We start from the raw sequence: 21,493 nt of genomic DNA on the forward strand, positions 1-21,493 counted from the left end.
GGAAGAAGGGAGGGGTGGGGGGGAAGGTGGTTTAAGATTTGGTTTTATTTCTCATTACTCTGATTTGTTTGTTTGTTCTTGTATAATAATCTAAATTAGATTAATTTTTCTAAGTTGAGTCTGGTTTTTCCTGTGACAATAATTGGTGAGTGATCTCTCCCTGTCCTTATCTCAACCCACGAGCCTTTTGTTATATTTTCTCTCCCCTGACCAGCTGAGGGGGACTGATAGAGCGGCTTTGGTGGGCACCTGGCATCCTGCCAGGGTCAACCTACCACAGAAGCAGAGAAAAAAGATCTTCCCTCCCCTCTCCTTAATTAAACTTACTCTTTTCTACTTTAAGTAAATGCAGCATATATTAAAATAATATAGCGAAAGTGAAAGTGAGGTTGACCTGCAATTCAGTTAGTGATGCTGAAGGCTAAAATTACATAAACAGCATTAACAAATAATAAACAACTGAAGAGAAGAGTCCTAAGAAGCTCTCTTTAAAGGACATACATTATTTTTTCTAATAGCATTTTTCAAAGCAGTCCTGTTAATTTTCATGGTATTTTAAAATCTTTAAATAGTTGCGAACCAGTCAAAAACATTATGGGTTCCAAGGACATTTTGAATTAAGGAATCAGTAAGTTTGTGGTAGAAAATATTTTACCAAATATCAACTGTGAACAATAAATATCAAACAAACCATAGTCTTGAGACGTTTGTAATTAATATAGACAAAGAAAAATATTAAACAATTAATAATTTCTTATATTTGTATTTGGTTTAAAAGGTAATATGGAAGTATTTCTCTCGATTTCCACTCCCTCCAACTCAGACACAGACAAACAAATTTTAACCAGTCACTTCAGGGAGATGATACTGAACAGACCACTCTGGAAAACTTGACAGACAATAGATACAAAGGGAAGTGTTCAAAAAGCCAAAACAATGGGTCAAGTCTAATCTTTACCTATGTGAATTAGGGTTTCAAGATTGAGCGTGATTTGTTTTAGAGCAACAATGAAAGCCCTATCACTGGTATTGAAAGGAAAATATACTGAAGAATACTTCTATCTGTCTACACTGCAAGATACCACAACACAAGCTGCACAAATTGATTCAGTCTGCGTCAAGAGAGGTGAAATGCAATGGCATCCTTTTATCAGCTAACCTACCTGTAACAACCTTGAGAGGAATTACTTGAGAAAAGATGAGGGCTGCTACAGCCACTTTCTTCTACACTTTTCTCCACAGGCGGATGTTTAGGCGCTGTTAAATCCTGGTTTGACTATGTAAGTACCCCAGTAATCAGACCAGCTCTGAGTATTCTGACTACCTGTGAGAAAGACTATCATGAAACATCTCCGAGCAGAAGTACCCACCTTTGAAGCAGCGTTTGCCTTTGCAGCCATATGGAAGTTAGGGCTATTTTCTGTCGCTGCAAATAGAACTGAGCTAATAATTGACTTGCTGGCTTTTTTCCAAAGTCAAAAGAAACCGTTATTGTGGTTTATCTAAAACATTTTTTCCTAGCCAAATGAAAACACTTAGTATTTTATGATGTTAGGTTTCGTTGTACTTTCAAGGTTTTAAAAACACTGCTTTAGAAATAAGCCTTTTAAAAGCTGTGATTTAGAAAAGCTAAATATTACATTATTCTAGCTGATGTGATTTAAAATCATTTACACAAACTAATGAATTGTTTCACCTGAGAGGAGCTCTAACCTGTCTCTTCATCTAACAGACTTTACAGCGTTTGGGAGCAGCAGGTGTAGATTCTGGACTTTACTTGGCCTGCTGGATTTCTGCAGGGTAGGTTGGGTATTTAATGGTTCAGATTTGCTTGTGAGCATTTGTTCCTTTATTGTCTTTGATGATATAACCATCCACACTGATTTTGGATATAATTGTAGGTAAGCATGGTGTTTGACCATCTGTTGCAGTACTATAAAAAGATTTGTTCTTGTATAATACATTTAAATTCCAATAAATAAAGTTGAAGAACTAAGAACATGCCTGTGAAAGAATTTCTATAGGTTTATGACTTGTTCACTTTACTCATATAAACAGACTTACTAATTTGAAAGTGGCTTGCATATGTATATTACTGCACATTTTGTGGTTGTCGCACAGTATATGTAATATTTCAGTGCATGTGACATTGCTCTCCTCCTCTCCCCCTGCTTTATACCATTGTATCTAATTTTATGACTTTTTCTCTCTTGATTTATATAATCCTGCTGGTAATGTTGCATATATTACAATGCAAAACAATGGTGACCATAAGTACTTCATCCTGAACCAGATAAATAAGGTGGGTTGTAAAACTATGAAACAACCACCACATGCCTTGCCCCCCGCTTTTGATTTCACTTCTGTAAATAAAACCAGAAAATTACTAAGGGAGTAGAGAGAAAAGATCAAAGCAAGAAGATAATTGTATTATTCTTCTGCATAAAAATAGTACTAGTCAACATGTACTGTGGATAAATCCTCCCACAATTAAGCACTAAAACACTACAGGAAGCAGAGTTATCAAGAATCATGTCACTAAACCTTTAGAAAACATGAGTATTTTTGTAACTGCATGTCATTATTTCACATTAACCACCGTGGAGTTTCCTTTGCATTCATGAAGGATAAGAGAAGACAATAATTTTAAAACTTGGAAGAAGTACATTAAGCTTGCATCAAATGTTGTTGTAGCCTACCTGAATTGAATCCATTCGCACACAGATCCATGCTAGTCACCACCAACATATTTTTATGATTTTTTCTATTAGGTAGTGGGATTTTTTAAAATAAGGATTCCTTAATTATAACATCCAAAGTTGAAAGAACTAGTGATTAAATAGCTTATCTCAGCATGTGAGCTGGTACTTTCCCTTTTCTATTTTTCATCAGAATCACCTTTCAGTAGTAACTTGGAACAAGGCAATGACAGAAAGTTTGAAAGCTTATGAAAGGAGCAAATAAGACTACAGATACAAACACAGAAACACAGCAAAACCTGGAACATACCAGAATACATTTGAGAGCCTTCAGGATAGGGGAAAGCTAGAGAATTAGAACCAATTAATGCCAAGTGCACTGAAGGGATCTGAAACTGTGTCTACTCAGATAGCTTAACTTGCTCTTGAAGCCTAAAATATTCCTTGACATACCTTGAGTTTGCCCAGAGAAGTATCTTGTGTAATTAAGAACTGAGTTCCAGAGCCTGAGCTTTGCTTTCCCGGGGATATTGGGTAAGTGCCTAAGACCAGAGGCTTAGTGCTCCCCATAGAGCTGTTTATAAAAGGCCAGGATTCAAGCTCTGATCAGAAATATGTACTAATCAGAACATATTGGTGTGACACTCTGTCCTAGAAACCAAACTTATGTTAAAACAAACCCCACCAAAACCCACCACCACCAACTACTTATCACCCATTCCCTTAGCATTCCTGATAACCTATTACTAGTTTTTCAGACTAGAGGAATTGCCATGCCATAACAATTCTCTCCATTTTTTGATTTGATGTCTGTTGGAAACTATTTTCTCCTTATCTACCTAGTCAAACTTACTTAAAAATATGGAGACTTTTTTCCCCTCTAAAAGAATACTCTTGCTCTGATGACTATCAGTAATTTGCAAGCTATTTTCCTAACCCTGGCATGTAAATTTGCTAAGAGTTATTAGAGGAACTGGGAGCCGCTTTCATATTCCTCTCAATATCGGTGACATTCTTGTCTCTGACAGTATACAGCAAGCGACAGTCAAGAATGCAATATAAAAATAAAGCAGGTAGCAAGGCTCAGAGAGAACCGTGCATTTTTATAGGTGTAGTAGAAATGTAAAATAATCATCAGACTCATTGCTTGAAGGGATTAGAAAGCTGATGGTGTATAATGATAACGGAGATACTCTCCTCCTCAGCAGAAGACATGCTTAATTGTCTAGCCTTAATATTGCCTAATGCATGTCGTACAACGTTTTTGATGCAGGGAACTGTCTGCTGTGCAGAAGCCTAAAACCAAGATAAAATTGCATGGAGCAATTTAAAATTTACCATGCTTAAGAACAGAAATCAAGTTTGGGAGGTATATGGCATATCTGTGTAGAAAGCAAGGCCACTAAAAGGTGCATTTTGGGAACTGCAAACCTTGATGGATCTCTCAGTAATAGCAAAAAATATTAGAAGATAAATTATTTTGGGTCTGGATAACTAAGATTAGAAGATAATCCCAAGAATATTAAAAAGATAATTTTGTCTGCACACCATCAGAATATCTTAAAAGGTCCAGAACAACTCAGTGCAAAGAGCATCAAAAATATGTTTCAGAGCTAAGTTGTCACAATTAATGACACAGTATTTTGTGTGTGATTTCCACTGCTTATTTAAGTTGCTTCTGATCTGAATGCTTGTAAGAAATAACCTGGGTTACCCTTGGAACACTGACAGTTTGGCAACCAGAGCCTGAAAAATGGGAAAGATAAGTCTGTGAAGTTAAAAAAAAAAATTCAATGTTTTCCTTTAGGGTTTGTCACTTTGCATGAACTTAGGAAATGATGGTTAGTTGAATTATAAATTGCTGGATCTTGATTTTGACCATGAAGCTTCCAAAAGGAGCTTCAAAGGAATCGGGCAGACCCCATAACTCAGAAAGAAGATAGAGTAATTGGTAGTAATTTGTAAAATTGCACATTTTCTCTACTGTTTAATTGATCTCATTGTACTAAGCACTACCCTTTTGTGCAATTGAGAGATGGGCAGCCAAAGGAACGGCTTCATTTGGTAATAGATTTGTTATTATAATTAAAAAAAAATCACTGAGCAATTGACTTGCTCTTTTACATGTAAGTGTCTCTGCAGATTAATTTCTGCTTCTACTTAATGAAGCAGGTTATTAAACTTGCTTATCAATTTATCAAACAGTTGTCTTCTTTGATAATCTTAGAGGTGTTTCTTTTCTGAGTTATAATCTGTATGTCATTGATAAAGCAGTTACAGATTTCAGAAGTCAAATGATCATGCAAAATGCTTAATGAGTGGTAATAATTTAAAAATTCAGACTTTTTTTATAGCACTAAAGATTAGGGCAAAATTATATAAATTTCAAATTAACAGGGCTAATCATACATGTTACCTTACAGTCATACCCTTTCTATAAAGGAACAGACAATCTGGTACTGAGGCACTAAAGACTTTAAAACATCCCCACAAACCCAACTGGCTCACCAAAGTTTTTTTTATGGACAGTGAGTGCGATGGAGATTTGTAATCAGCTTGAGTATTTGCTGGCAGAAGGTCTATCTCTATGAAGATCTATGCAAAAGGATCAAAAAGAACTTGGGTTTAAAGCTGGATGAGGGAGAAAGAATGCTAACTGTGATTACTGACAAAAGTTTTCCTACAACAAGCCAATCACTGAAAAGTAACCGTGTTCAGGCAGGGTTGATCACAGCATTTAAGGACAGTGTAACCAACCGGTGTGCAGAAGAGGTTCATCCAAAGAAAGCATGCAGAAAATTACTAAAGATAGTATTAAGCACTAGAACAGCAAACTTACTACTCTTTTGACATAGATGCTCCTTCTTTGTTTGATTTCCCTATTTCTGCCTTAATTTTTTCCTTTCCAAGTGGCTTCCACATTCAGCTCTCTGAGCAGCCACCTTCCAGATGCTACATATACATACCTGTTTTCTTACTGTAAATTGGCCAGAGTGTTGTGGAACTGCCATTATTTTGGCCAGCATTTCATCCTCACAGAGTCCCCTAAGACAGGCAAGTCCTTTTAAAAAATTATTGCTAGGAAGCTGTTTGTCCAAATCTCCCTAATTCACCCATGTGTATGGTTTATCCCCACCGCCCCACGTTTTCAGGGCTGACGGGGTGGTGTTACTGGGCTGGGCAATGAACCATGAGAAACCCAATGCAGACAAAGCTTGAAAAGTCCACACAGCTTATTTTAATACTCATCACTGTGCAATATATATATATGTATGCGGATGGGTTTGCACTGATTGATGTACAGAGACTGACACGTATGGATTTGGAGTTTACTAGGCACACAGTTCCTAGGCAAAAAATGTTACTCCTCTGCTCAAGTTAGCAACTGCTTAGCCTGGATACCACTGACAGAAAATTAAAACCTCTTGGATTGCTAGTAGAAAACACTAAGTAGGAAGCACTTTTTCTTCTAGTAGATGCTTACAGTAGAGAAACATCTAAAGACAACTACATTTGGTAAGTTTGGTCTAATATAAAGTGACTATGGAAACTAGTCTTGATTAGGTTCCTACTATATTTGTCTTCCTACAAAAAGATCTGGGCTACTGCTACAGTTTTCAAACTCAAGTTAATACAGGAACTTCTCTGAATTCTTCCAAGCTGGTTAAAGTATGACTAAATTTAAGGTGTAATGCTAATTCTGAAAGTTTTCAATGTCAACATAATGCTTTATCTGCTGAGGGAAATGGTACCTTGTCTTGAACGAGGTCAAAAATAATTTTTAAAAAAATTGCTGCTTAAACCATTTAATGTGACATAACACTGCCACAGCTTAAGACCTTTTAAACTCTGAACTAATTGCATTTTACTCAAGCATTGAGAGTAAGATTTTAATCTAGCATGTTACATGAAGAACATATCTGCCACAAAAAGGTGTTATTTACAGATAAAGAGCTAACATGAGATTGTAGCTTCTTTATGAAAATCGGTGAAGAAAAAGGTAAAACTATCTCTTGCTTTGTCTTCTAAAAGGCTTTCCATTAAGGTATCTTCAGCTAGACAGTCTCCTTGTAAAAGACATACCATTTTTAATAATGAAGACGCAATGTAAGGCCACATCCACAGAAATACTATCATGAATTTGGTAACACATATGGTAACATACGGAAAACTAACATGTGGTAAAGGCTGACTGTGGACGTGAAAGCTGCAGTTTCGACTCATCAGCCCAAGGTACTAGAAAATAATAATAAAGAAAAGAGCCTCCTCCCTTGTGTTTTAGATATTTTGATAAAATCTTCTTCTTGCAGCAACTCTAACATTCTTTTTCTTTAATCTGTATTTTTTCACAACTGTAAATAAAGATCAAAGTCTTCTGCTATTCTAAAAAAAAAAAAAGGCAACTTGGCAGTACAAGCCACATGGGATTGTGCTGAGTATCCAACATTAGATATGGAACTTAGGCTTTACTGAAGCATATGACAGCAAGAATAGGTAGGAAAATATGAGAGGGGAGAAAACCATGATCAGACATGCTTAAGCAAGTGCACTGAAACTGGCAGGCTTGGTTGGATATAACTGAGATGAGAATTTGGCTCAAAGTATCTTTGATATTTACTTTAAAAATAAAGAACATCTGCGAAAACTGAGAGAATGAAAACATTTTTGATATTTTATATTTAAACATTTGAGTAATAAAGTCCCACTTTAAGAACTTAAAAAATGTCACATGTGCCCTATCAATGTATGTATCTCAAAAGCAAGAACTGATGTAACTAGAGCAATTATTTCCCTATTTTCTGTTTCATGTACATTATCTGTATCATTGTAAGACAGCAGAGAACTGAATTTTCCAATTTCCTCAAAAAGGTGGTTGAAAAGTTTGAGGTGTATTTACTTTTAAGAGCTTCAGACTGAAATATTTCAAAATCGCACTGTATACAATTATTTTTGTATAGGATTGCCTTATTTACACATTACGCATGCTATTTATCCCTTCACTGCATGTGGACTATCAAGGAAAATAAACTGACTAAATTAACGTTGATGATAATTGGCAATGATCCTATATGGACTAACGTGTGCAAAGGACTGTATATAACCAACACTTACACTTTCTATTTTTCTAGGCATAGCTGCAGTTAATATCCAGTCAACCACTTTACTGGATAGAGATTGTTTCTAATATTCTTCAGATCCAGATCTTTTTGCTATGTTGCATCTGAATGGGACTCTTCCATTGGCTAAGGTTTACCTCATTACTTCAAACTGACATAAAACTGTTTACTAATCTTATATTATTTGGAGTCTCCATTTAAGTGCAGCTTTTATCACTGATTTAGACAGCATGAGACATTTTCATTCCTGCCTACACTGAAGCTCACTGGCGATTGTGTTTGGGATATTATTATCTCAGCACTGAGCAAGCATGACATTCTTATTGTTTTCTACTGCGAATGCGTATCTAGTAATGACAGCTAACTACAGAGCATGTGCAGGTTGTGAAACCACTCAAGCATTCTATCTTTCAGAGAGAGCAGAAAAAAAAAATAAAATTATTGTACTCTCTCATCTGTTAGTACACGCATTTATTTAGAGGATGGTTCAGTTAAGAAGAGAGGAAAGGTTGTCTGGCATCTGTTCACTCAGCTATACCCAAAGCTGAGTGTTTAGGTGAGAGACCTGTTTCAGATTGTGAGATCCTGAACCAATTTTTTTCGCATTCCAAAGGAGTGCCCTACATACCAGCCTGTGAGGTGCTCTGTAGTGGAACTGCTGAAGCTGTTTCACTATATACGAGTCAATCAATATTCACAGGAGAAGAGACAAAGGACTTGAATTTGGATGTCCTGTATGAATGAATGCCTTAATTATCAAACTATAGTAATTCCTCTTTTATTTCTCCTTCCCTCACCCAATGAATATGGAATTACTCAGACAACATGGAATAATTTCAACAGAGAGTTTTACCAAGACTATCTGGTAGCCAGATGACTGAAACACCCTCCTGGTGAGTGAGAGACCGTGGCTAAGTCTTGCTTCAAACAAGACTGAGATAATATTCAAACTTGGTCCAATGGATATAATACAGAGAGGTATATCTGCTTTCCCACACAAACACTTTGTTCCCAGCTACCTTCGAGTGGGCCCTGCAAGTGAGAGAAGTGGGGAATACTCAGTTTGGGAATTTGGCCTGAGCATAAGCTGCACATCTTAAAAGCTCTGCAGTGAAAGATGAAGTTACACAGCAATCACTGTTTCCACAGACACAAGCTCACTGCCAAAACCAACAGATACTTTTCACATATGGCTGGGGGAAGGAAGAGCCTAGAGGAACAGATGGAAAGTTTACCTGAAAAGCATATCAAAAGACAGGCAAACCAAGACAGTCAAGTACAGTCTTTTGTCCTGAACTCGTGAAGGCTTACACAACTTAAGAGTGCAGAGAGGAAAAATAATCGCCAAGTTCTGAGTCTGTGAATCCCTCTGCAAAATCCAGGTGCACGGCTATGTTTCCTTAGAGAAACAAGACCTCTAACCTAAGGCCACATACCCCTTGCAGTGTTACAGTTGTAGGCTCACAGCGGAATTGTTTTACTGCTTTTCCTTTGGCTACCCAGATTAATGACAGCATTGGTTAAACGTTTGAAATCTAGAAATTCTAAAAGCCGAATTTTATTTAGTGCATTCACATGTTATGAAAGTACACTCAAAATTATTCTTTTATGTTACATAGGAATCCTAGAAACCTTCAGTGTCTGTAGAGGCTCACAAGATTCTTGTGGAACTCACATCCATCCAAGATGAGGAGTGTGATGGTTGCTCACAGGTTTGAGATCTTAACTGCTTGCTAAGCAAAAACTGCAGGACAGAAACAGCACCATTTTCTTTTGGTACAATTTGGAAAATTAATATACTAGATTTGCTGTAGTTAAGACTTCTTTAACTCCTTTCATCTGTTCTCTTTCATAACAATGGAATTAGGTCTACACAATAGAATAAAGAAATGAAGTTATCCCAGGAGGAAGCAACTGAATGACAGTAGCTAATTGAGCGAAACTCTTTTTTTTTCACTCACTTTTCCAAATTCCCAGCTGTTAAGCCTTTTTTTTCAAAGGAGAAATTACTTTTCACCCTATGGGTTTTGCTTTTATTGTAATAAAAAAATAAGGTAAATGCATGCAAGTTTCTACTTCTTTGTTTAAATGAAGAAGTTTTCTATGGGAAGTAGTAAAGCAGGAAAATGCAAGAGTGTAGTTAGAGAAATCTGAGAACTGGCATGGAGGGAGTATTACTGGCTGCACTGTCCAACAGCGCTCCTGGACAGCATGGCTCCTGGCTCACCCTGCAGTGCCAACTGCAAAGCTCAGCTCAAGGCGGTAAATACCGGGCACCTCTGGAGCCCTGTACTGCACGCAGCACTCCTGCCCATGTATTCATTGATGCTTACCCACACTTAGGCTTAAGGCTGGACCTTTTGTCTTGAATTTTGCAAATTTCATGTTTTCTCTCCCTGTATTTTGAACCAATTTCTAACAGTCTTTCAAGACAGACAATACGTTGTTATTAAACAATGGAGCTATCTGGAGCAAGGCTAAGATGCTAAAGACTGAGCCGCATGGAAGGTATCGGGGAGCAGCAGTTCTCCACAGGAGCTACAGCATCATGAAGCCTCCAAGTAGTGTCAGATTTTAGCTCTTGGGAAAGGGCTTGCATAGTTTGCTTCTTCTTCCTCCCCCACTATTTAAAAAAGAAAATAGCAGAGCAAAAAGCAGACATGTGGACAGTCCCTCATATTCTATGAAGCTTTAGTTGAGCTACTGTGTCCTGGTTTTACTATAATTTAATCCAGAAACCACTGTATTATTGGAAATTGTTCCTCTCCAAAACTAATATTTACCCTCTTCATATACTTTTAAACAATAAAGCTCCTTCTAGTTGTAACTATATAACACGTAAGTAGCTATGATTTATTCCAGCATAAGAAACAAACAGCACTAGTGTTCACTATTGTTACTTCCTGAAATTCTCACATTTTTCAAAACCTTTTTAGTAAATGCTCACAAAAAAATTAGCAGAATATCATAAGATTTAAACATGACGATACCAGGGTTCTCTAGCACATTATCTGCCTCTAGCAAACATAGTTTATCTAATTTATACACCCTTAAATTTAAGAAGTTTTTAAAAATAAAGTTTATGGTTCAACTTTTTAATTTTTATTTTCTGCACATTTGCCCTTTTCATCACAACCATTTGTTCTGTGCAAGTAAAGAAAAAAAAAAAAGTAAGGAAAGTCCCTCTGGCCATACAGATTATTACACTGTTAAACAGTCAAATATGATTTGGCCTTCTAGCAGTATTATGACCCCGGAAGATATGAAGTCAGTGTATTAAAAAAAAGGAAAGGAACAGAAAAGGATGAAGACTGCTGAGAAGAGTCACGAAAGTGGCAACATTCCAGAATCTTCCTAATAGTGATGAAAAGAAGTCAATAATCTAGCATAATACCAGACACTATTGGTACTTTGTCATGTATTCACTATGGCATTTACATTACTGAGAGTTATACCCAACTTCTATATTGGTACTAATTATATATGTGTGTATATAGTATATATACACAAGTATATATATGATTCAATATCTAACATTTTGCGTTTTATATTGTACAAAACTAAATGCTATAAACTTTTTTTTTTTAATGAGGAGGGTTTTTTCCCACAACTGAGGAAAAAATCACCCAACACTAAATCTTAGTAGAGAATTTTTAAATCCTTCTACAAAATATTAAATTAAAACATTGATATGAAAAGCTGGAAATCTGGTAGTCATCAATATTCCTTTTTGATTAATTATAGTTTTAAATGTAGTCAGAGTCAGGGTTGTGGCACTTCTAGAAAGCCAGGGACATGAGATGATAAAAATATACTTTCTATTACCCAGTACTATGGAAGGAAAGTGCAAGATAGCATAGCAGTACAGCATAAGTGTAATATTTCTGTGCAAACTTAAATTGAGATTATTGGAATCACAAATAAGATAATAGAACGGAATCAGACACAGGTCTTCAGACTTGCCAAGTTCACCTAAACATTCTGATCAATCTGACAGATGCTGAAACTAAAAACTTGTATTAATCAAGATGGGACAGTGCAGCAAGATTTAGACCTAGTTTCCAGTGACGTTCTCATCAGTGACTTGTATTTAAGACCTACTGTGTTAAACTTGCCCTTCCCGCTGCGGGAAATACTGGGCGTTACTTTGCACTCAGACAAAACTCCCACTGAATGAGCCAGGCAGCTCATTCCTTTTTCCCTCCCATACCCCACTGAACACACTATTATCAATCTCGACAATCTAGCTTTGCCAATAAATATTAAATTAACATCAAAAATAAGAGGAACTTAGGTTTAGGTCCAAAAGTTCAGGGAATGTTAGGCAGAAGCACAACTCTGGAAAACCTGCCTGCTAGCACGCTGATGTCTGAAAGAGCAACTAAAACAGAGAACTGGGAAGAATAATAAAAATGTTACCCTTAGAGATGTAAATACATAATTCATGTACACCTAGCCGAACGCTAGCTTTGGTTTTGGTACACTATCTTCTCCACACAAATCTTAGGAAAGATTCCTAACCAAATTTCACTTTTATTGCCTATTTTGTTTTCAACATCTTTATCAAAATGCAGGGAGAAACCAAGCTTCTACCTAAAATAAATACATTGGAATACTGATCGCTGTCTGCATCGAGTTGTGTTACGTTCAAAGTAATGAGGTAACCCTTTGCAGGCTTCCCATCATAGTCTCCTTGCTATGAACAGGCTTCATCCATTTAAAGTGCTGAAAAAAGCCCTCAGAAAATAGGTTTGGTTGATTATCATAATATCACCCACTAGTGCTATTATGTTGTATCAGCATTTACATTATAAATTTCTATTTTAGGTGCTAGATTTCTAAACTGTGAAAAAAAGGCTCCGAACAGAAAGTTGATATTCAATAATGAGTAATTTTTGCATAGATTTAACAGGAGTAGTGCATTCATTTTTTAGCATGATGGAGAAAAATGGTATTTAATTCCTAGTTCAAGTCACATTACTGAATAAAAGCAACTTGTCAAAGAATTTATTTTCCTATTTGTTTTTCCTCTAAGAAGTAGAATTAGGATGATAGAAGCAAACCTCTATATAGGTCACTTTGCATGTTGCTCCTTTTTCTCACATCCAGGGTGTCTTTTTAAGTACATTTCTGGACTGCTAGCACAGGCATGGCTCTGTACATATTGCTAGTAAAGTTCCTTATTCCAATGAGCATGATACAATGACTTGAGAGTGTTGATGCAACAGATAAGTCCTGCAATATAAATAAGTTTTAAAAAATAATTCTTTAATATTTATGAGTCTATGAAAATGAAATGGCTGAGACTGTTATCTTTGATTTAAAAATTCCACTTTATACTGGCTATTTTTATTTTGCAAATCCTTCAACAAGGGGTGAAATCCTGGCTAATAAAAGTCAGTTGGGTTTTGCCATCGACTTCAGTGTAACCAAGATTTCACTTACAACATTTTACATTAAAAAAAAAAAAAATCTAAATATAGTAAAGAGCTCTGACTAACAGCAAGTGCAATCTGTTTGATAGATGATGTATTCTATGTACCTATATACATTACAGCTCATAGCAGTCCAACAAGAACAGCTTTAAGCTACTGAGTAATTAAGAAGTGCTGCATTTGTTTTTAAGAACTGATTAAATGCAAAATATTGACATATGTGTTGGCCTATCAAATCCATTAAGTACATTTTGGAAAAAAAATTAAAATTGACTAATCTTTTACATTCAAGTTTTAAAATCTAGATTTACTAAGCTAAAATTTAATAATTCCTAAATGTGCATTATTAAGATAAATCCTAAGTAGCATTGAAAATAGACTATATTGTCTGTTTTGCTCTTAATCCTACTGTGTATTCTTGTTGCTGCCAAAGCTTTCAGCAAAAATGTATTTGTAGGTATTGTTAGATGTCTAAGAGTTTTTTCTCCAATAGATGTAAGATTGTATATCATAAGAAATAGATTTTTTCTTTTACAAAAGTTGGCTTATAGTTGTTATTAATAGTAAATACAAGTAATTAACTATTGCAATGAATTAGACTTACTAGTTTTTAAATGTGTAGCTCCCATGTATTCTACCAGCATACATCCTCCAAAACTTTACTGACTGTTGCTCTGCCAAAAGCAAATTTGCAAGACCAAGGAAATTATGCCACAGTGATGCTAACGCTATGGTGAATTGCTATTCATTATTGTTAATGATATAATTTTTTAATTTATAAATCACACGTTGCATCACCAGAGTAAAAAAGAAATAAGAAATAAATGGATGATTATTATATGAAAATGGTATTTGAAGCTTTTATTAGAAGAGAAATGTTGTTTTAGCAGCACATTCCTGACATGCCATTCACCTTGTTCCTGCTGAGTCAAAGACAAGAACAGAACAAGAAGATTCTAGAAGTTTTACTTCATTAGGATAATTTACTTGAATTCACTACAGAGTGAATACAATAATAGAGAATGTTAAAAGTTTACCTCTCATTTCATATTCTTGTTGTAGAAGTAAAATACTCCCTATATTAAAATACAGCACTCCCTATATTAAAATTTTGATAAATTTTTTGCACCGCTGCTTGGAGGAAAATCTTGCCAAGGCAGTAGGTATTTAACTGGCCTATCTTTAAGTAACAGTGAAGAGGGTTTTTTCCAATCTGTTCTGTAATAGCACCATGTTTTATGCTTTTACTATTATTACAGAAGACTAGGATGAATCTGCTACGCTGACCACTGCTGAACTAATCTAAACAGTCTGGAGTATCTAAAATGTCATTAGACATTTTGATTAGATGTATAATAACCATAGACACAGATAATTTAGCTTATTCAATACAATTAAGATTAAATTAGGATTAATACAAAAGGATTAATCTCATGCTGCCCAGCCCTTGATATCTGTGGTCACAGGAAGGACCAAAATTATATATTTAATAGATGGAAAGATTTGCTTTGGAAACTTTTAAGGATAATTCCACTGCCCAGAATGAGCAGCTTCTCTTTATTTGGACCAGGATTATTAACATTATATGGCAGATTTTTAGTGTGGTTATTATCTTTTATCAAATCAATTATTTTGCAAAAGATTCCCAAACCTGTTACTTCTTGGAATTAATATTTTCTCTCTCCCTCCATTTGCTTTTTTGAAACAAAATTAAATACAATGAAAAGCAGACACTAGCTTTTTACTCTTTTTCATTTTATGCATTTTATCCACTTGCAGCCTTTGAAATTTGTTGGCCTATGAAAGCCAAAGTGGAATTTACATGTGCATTCAAATTGCACTAATTTAGTTTTGAAATTTTCTAGTAAAAAGGCATCAAGGGATATCTTTCCTCTCCCAAACCCATATTACCTATAATTTGATAGCAAAACATACTTCAGCCAAAAATCATAAACCAGTTTTAGTAACTACAGTTTTCGTGTTGTAATAAAATCCTGTCTAGCTCAACATATTCACTAAGGAATCATTCAGATGTGTGGTAAGAATTTCTGATTTGTAAGCCACTGATATAATAGGGTATACCCTATCCTCAGTAGATATGCTCACAGGAATTACACTTGCATTTAGGAACACACTCCCTTAAATCCTAAGTCGTATATGTAATACCGTTAACTGACAACTGAATTTATAAAGGGCAGTAGAAATCAAACTCACAAAGACAGCATTTTCCCTCACATGTCTAAAAGTCTCCTTGCTAAGCTCAGTCAACAGGGAAAACAGTAAAATGTGGAAGCAGTTCTCGAACATTTTTGCACTGGTCCTGCATTTGCACTGTTCTTTACATCACACAGAGAGCTGGGCAGCTGAACGGTACAATGGCCGATACGCGGTACAGGAGGATAAAACAGCAATGCAAACTGCAAGATAGCAGATCTCTGCACCTGTAAATGTTATCCCAGGCAGAGGATCACCACTTAAAGAAGTAAGGTTTACATTAATTTCCAATATAATTCAACTGAGAACAATGTTTTAGTAGTGGCTGATTGAGATACAGGATCTTTTACAGGATTTTTTTTTTTTAATTCTTCTATACCTAACCACCGCTGATGAAGAATATCAGAATTGCTTTCTTGGAGATCACGAAAAATGTAAAAATGATTGAAGTCTGTTGGCTTTGTGGCTGAGCCAAGACAATACTCAGTGCTGCAAGCCAAGCACTAAAAACGGCTGCTAAAAATACTTTGCAAAAGATGGTGAGAAATTTTTTTTTTTTGCATCTCAGATCAACTTTGTTCTTCTGGAAGATGACTGAGCAAGTGCCATTGTAAAAGCAGAGTGAGGCTCAATACAACAAAATATTAACGCCTCTGTCTTGATTTGATTTTTTCCACAGCAATTTAAAAAGTAATCAATTGATACATTTTGTCATATTAATGCATCACACCACCTGATTCAATGGAATGACATAGCTAAAAAGCATAATAAATTGATGGGTCCATGTAGCGTATTTTGTCATTTAATGAGTCTAACACAGTGAGTAGCTATAATTTCACACAATAGGCTGTAGTTTCAAAATCAGCCACTAATATTGCAGCAAAATTTGAGGATATAAGCATTGCACACTAGAATCCTATATTTCAGTTTCAAGTTGGTTCTTCCAGATGAAAGTAAACACAAACATGCTTATCTAAACCTTCTGCCTTGCAGAATGCATGTGTGCATTTTTGCATCATTTTCCATCATGATAGATCATACAAGACAGAAGGCATAACAATGAATCTATCCTCTGCAGTCCCTGTGCAAGTTCGGGTTTATGTTACTCCAATCTTGCCCATTTCAAACCACCAATAAAAGTGAAAATGAGTGGGAGGCTGGCCAACCTGATCAGTTTTAAGTATCCTAAAGTAATCTTAAATTTTGGATATACTTGTATATACTGTCAAATTTATGCTGTGCTCTATCACAATATAAAGAAGTATCAGCTCCCTGGTAAAAACATGTTTTGGTAGGTCGTCTCAAGTCAGACAGCAGCATCCCCAGGTGGAATGGTGGTGCTGTTATGTATCCAGTCAGGTACTGGATTTGGGGATTTCATTTGCAAGACTGAGAATAAAAGCCAGTAAACAGCCTTGCAATCAAAACAATATACATTAGCTCATTAATCAAAGGAAACACAGTCCATGCATGTTATGAAACATAAGTTTGTGTCCCTGTGTTTCATTTTACAAAACACTACAGATGGAAGAAAAGAGCCTAACCTCAGCTCCATGCCTGCCCTCAGTCAGAGGAATTGCAGTATCCTTTGAAACGCATGTAGCATCTACTCACCTGGGGGGTTTAATTTCAGAGACCAGCACAATCATTAACAGAAATATTATATTTTTTTATCTGTGTGCTATCTTACATTCATTCTCAGCAAAAACGGAAAGCTTTTCTCAACAGGGATATGCCTTTAGCTTCCCCTAGAAAAAGCAAATGATTCATCCAAAGGATACATGAATGACATGTATAATGTTCAAAATCTTTTTGGAGTGTTCTAAACCCTGTTTCTTTCCCTATGAATGGGAAACATGCATGTAGTTTAAATATCAGGAGTCTGGAGTTATGCCTAGAAGTTTCTGAGGTATCCAAACCCTCGTTTAACTTCACAGGCATCCTCTTCTTTAGCATCACTGTTGCTTTTGAGTAAGTCAGATCACTAAGGTAGCTAAAAATGTGTTCTCTTAGACCCTTTGCATGTGCGGAACATATATTCTTCATATTCGCTCCTGCAGAAACAAGATTTACATTCAATTTATTTTTAGGTTTACCAAAGCATAAGCATGAAGAAGAGAACAGGATTGGAAGGACTGAAACCATGTTAGCCTTGTAGCATAGTGAGTCAAGATCATCCTCAAAATTTAGGTCAGTTCATATAAGAATAAAAATGACATTACTCAGCTCTTACTAGCTATTCAGTAGAAATGAAAACCTTTCCTAATGTCATCTTGCTCTTTGTTGATTCTTCTCCTCTTCTTCTCTTCCCAGTCCCAGCTCTCCCTTACATAAGCATAATCAAATTACAAGGGCACTATCTGATCAAATTCTTCTTTGCCCATTCTCGGCTTCGTCCCTATTATTAGAGTCTCCCCAGTGCCTTTAATTTAATGAAAAGCCCTGCAGTCTAAATGTCATTGCCATTCCTGATTCCTATTTTAAAACTTCAGGCCCTGCAAGGCCTCACAGAAAGCACTACATCAGCTGGAGTACGCACAGCTGAACGCAGGTTTGAAGCAGTTAGGAACTGCAACCGATACCTGAGCAATAACTCGCCAAAGACAGGAAAGCAAAGCAGGAGTATGTGTCTCCTCAAAAGGGGTGTGGGAGGCATGGAAGAAAGGTTGGACGGTTGCAAATGCTACTGGGTCTTTCTTAAGCAAAACCAAAAAGATTAAAAATCTGATGGATTTTTTTCATTATCAAGCTTTTAGATAGCTTTAGGAAAGCGTGGGTTTTTTTTCTTACCTTTGGGAACAAATCATTCTGATGTTGAAGTCGGATTATTATTTTTTTAATTTGGTCTTGGGTTTTCCTACTCATAAGTAAGAGAAACAACTGTGGGCAAAAATTTACGCCTGCAATGAAATGCAGGCTCAGGCAATATGATATGGATCTCAAAATGCCTAGTTTCACTCATAAAGACACTCAACTTTTCAAGCAATCTTAAATGCACCAAAAAATACCTGCTAATGCCATCCTTACCTTTTGTAGCTAGTTGCACTGGAAAAACTGTAGGCATCCAATGAAAGCTTCGTCAAAGATGAGCTAAAAATGTATCCCACTGCCTTGTCCTCTGGCAATTTGGACATTCATGTCAAAGTTATGTAAGGGGCAGAGATAAGAAAATCCACATATGGGAATTCATACACCCAGTTTACTACAACATATGGCAAAGTATAATGTGAACATGTGTTCACTTCCCTTCCCCCCCAGCCTTTTTTTTTTTTTTTTAATTTGGGAGCCATATAAGTATTTTCTGAATGTTAGTGAACTTTTATGTATAGGTATGGAAAGCACTGCAGGTAATAAAGAACTTGTTAAAATGGACAAGTACGGTAAATCTACGTAGAGATAACAGAGGTAGCTAGGTAAGCAAACTATTCATATTGGATGCTAGTACAAAAGCAAATGGTATCTTTTGGTGTGTTCCAGCAGCGGGCACAGGCTTCAGGCCACGCCAGTCTCAAGTCTTTTAGTTCCTCCTACTTTGCAAGACTTCGTGATTGTTTTGTAAGGCTTTTTCGTAAGAACTCAGTAACTCACTGCAAAGCACTTTCTAGAGTAGAAAATTCCCGCTGAATAGATGGAATTTTAACGCTCTACACATACGTATATTATATACACATCATATTACATACATCATATCATATCTGTGATACATATATATCACATATACATATATATCTTGCACAGGTACAAAAAAATCGCACATCTTTCCTAAAATTAAAGGTATCTAACAGAAAAGGCATCCAAACATATAAGGAGGCTCATCAGCTGCCTAGTTACATGACAGAGCCAGAGGCAACTCCAAAGCATCAACACAACTGCCTGAGGAGACTGCCAAGGAGCCAGCTGCTGCTACTGGAAAATCTTCCAAAGCCTCGCATCTGGGTCCTGTTACTGCTGTCCAAAAAAACCCTACCCCAATAAATAAATAAAAATATAATTACCAAAATTTCATCTTTGTTATGAAAAACTCTATATTATGTAATACATTATATGCATCATGACAAGTTGTATCTTTTCTCGCAGATATTCCTGCAGCCTAATCACACAATGCGTTATTCCTGACTTGCCTGTGGTCCCTTCCATGAGCCTATAACATCTGAGCAGTTAAGACATTAAGGAAGCAATTCAAGCACCTAATCATGGATGCGTAGTGGCATTTTAGACACCTAGATCCCAGCTGCCACTCCTGAAGGACATAGTTGTCCAATAGGTTCTGCAGATGTCTACAATCACTTGAGATGGTTAAATATAAGCAACTGAATCCCCTCTCAAATAGCTGTCACATGTTCTAGTAACAGGAAAGTTGGACTTTATGCCAGGCAGTTTTATGGGACTTACCAGTGAAAATAATTATCTGACTTGCTCCCTCTCTGTTTGCTCTTGAGTCACTGGATTAGTGTAGTTGCCATTACACAGGATAAATATCTAGATGGGATTCCCTTGTTCTACCTATTAAGCAATAAAATCCCTTCTCTAAGTATAGCAGTGGAAATAAGCAATTAGAATAATTTCCTTCCAAAGTATACTTCTGCAAATGACCTCAGGTCAAGTTTGTTCTCCTTAAAGGTTGACAGATGACCTGATGACAATTTTTCACCATCAGCCTTCAGAAATGATTGAAATCCTGAATACCCAGAATGTTGCAATGGAATTTGCTGAACAGGCTCTGGTGCCTTCTGGTACCTGTGATCTACAGCTGTGCAGGACTCAGCAATGCAGTATTTAATCCACCTCCTCGTGGAATCCTTAAAAATCTATCAAACCAAGCAATTATGACAAACAAACAAACAAAATCCACATGAATAGAAAATACACTTACGTGGATAGTTTTATTTTCCTCAAGTGAAGTAGAATTTCACTTCTGTTAAGCATTGCCTTTTCTTTATCATGTTGGAAAGCCAGACAAGATTAAGGAAGAACAAAATCTGTGGTGTACATGAAAAGGAGTTAGCCCTAGTTAGCAGCGTAAACATGCCCTCACAGAAAGTTTAAGAAGGTTCTTTCCTGCAGAACACAGAGTTATTAAAATGCTTCTGAGCTACAGTTTGCTTAAAGAGAACATTTGCTATTGCAACCAATGAGATGGGCAATTCTGTTTTCACGAGGTTTAAAAGCTGAGGCATAAGAGTCTGCAGCACACGGAGATGAGGGTTCTAGATGGAGGACATACATCTGACTTAGTTTAGGTAGGAAATCTCTATGGGGAACCTCAGCGACACGAAGCAGAGTGTCAAGCATCTGAAGAAGTCTATACTTGTAATGTTGATTAGGGTGACACGCTGATATTAGGTGCTTTAGGAACAATATAAGCCATCCTTTAAAACCTACAGAAAATCTGAAGCACCTGTTTTATTAGGGTTAATATTCCAATTTATCACTTTCTCCTTCCATATGGAGATTACAGGGAACTTGCATAAATGCCTGAATCTAAAAATAATTCCATGAGTTGAGCTTTTAAAACTTTGGAGGCTTTACGCAAACTTAATTAGTTTTAGGTTCTTAAATATTAACTCATTGAATGATTTATTTGAAACAAGGATATCCTTTTTCCCCCAGATGTTTATAGTATTTGAGAAAGGTTTTTAAATGAGCCTTTTAAAATACTGCATTATATTTCTTGAAGCTTCACTGTGAAGTCTGATGAGAGGAAGAACAGTGATTAATTGTAGTTTGCTGTCTTGCATTCCAAAATAGCAATTTTCCAATTTAAATCTCTTGTATATTTTTGTAAGAGCGTAATTTATATTCTCCCTCCTGTGACTTTCCAAGTTAAGACACAATTTAGATATAATTCTACAATATTAGAATTGGGGAAAATGAAGCTCTTTTGACTGAATATTCAAGCACAAAATGTGTTTGGGGCTATGCCATAAATCACACTTGTCAGATCCTTCAAAGGAATCATGCTGTACAGTTACCTTGTCTATTATTTAGAAAGCACAGGCATTGAACAAGATAATTCAGCAGTGCTGTA

The 21,493-nt window shown here is 36.2% G+C and overlaps 1 protein-coding gene across 1 annotated transcript in view; it reads right to left on the bottom strand.

Moving 5' to 3' along the window:
• Nucleotides 1-21,493, bottom strand: part of NRXN1 (neurexin 1) — a 733,713-nt gene that overhangs the window by 306,429 nt on the left and 405,791 nt on the right.

This window comes from Balearica regulorum, chromosome 3 (genome assembly GCF_011004875.1).
Source record: "Balearica regulorum gibbericeps isolate bBalReg1 chromosome 3, bBalReg1.pri, whole genome shotgun sequence".
Classification (NCBI taxonomy): domain Eukaryota; kingdom Metazoa; phylum Chordata; class Aves; order Gruiformes; family Gruidae; genus Balearica; species Balearica regulorum.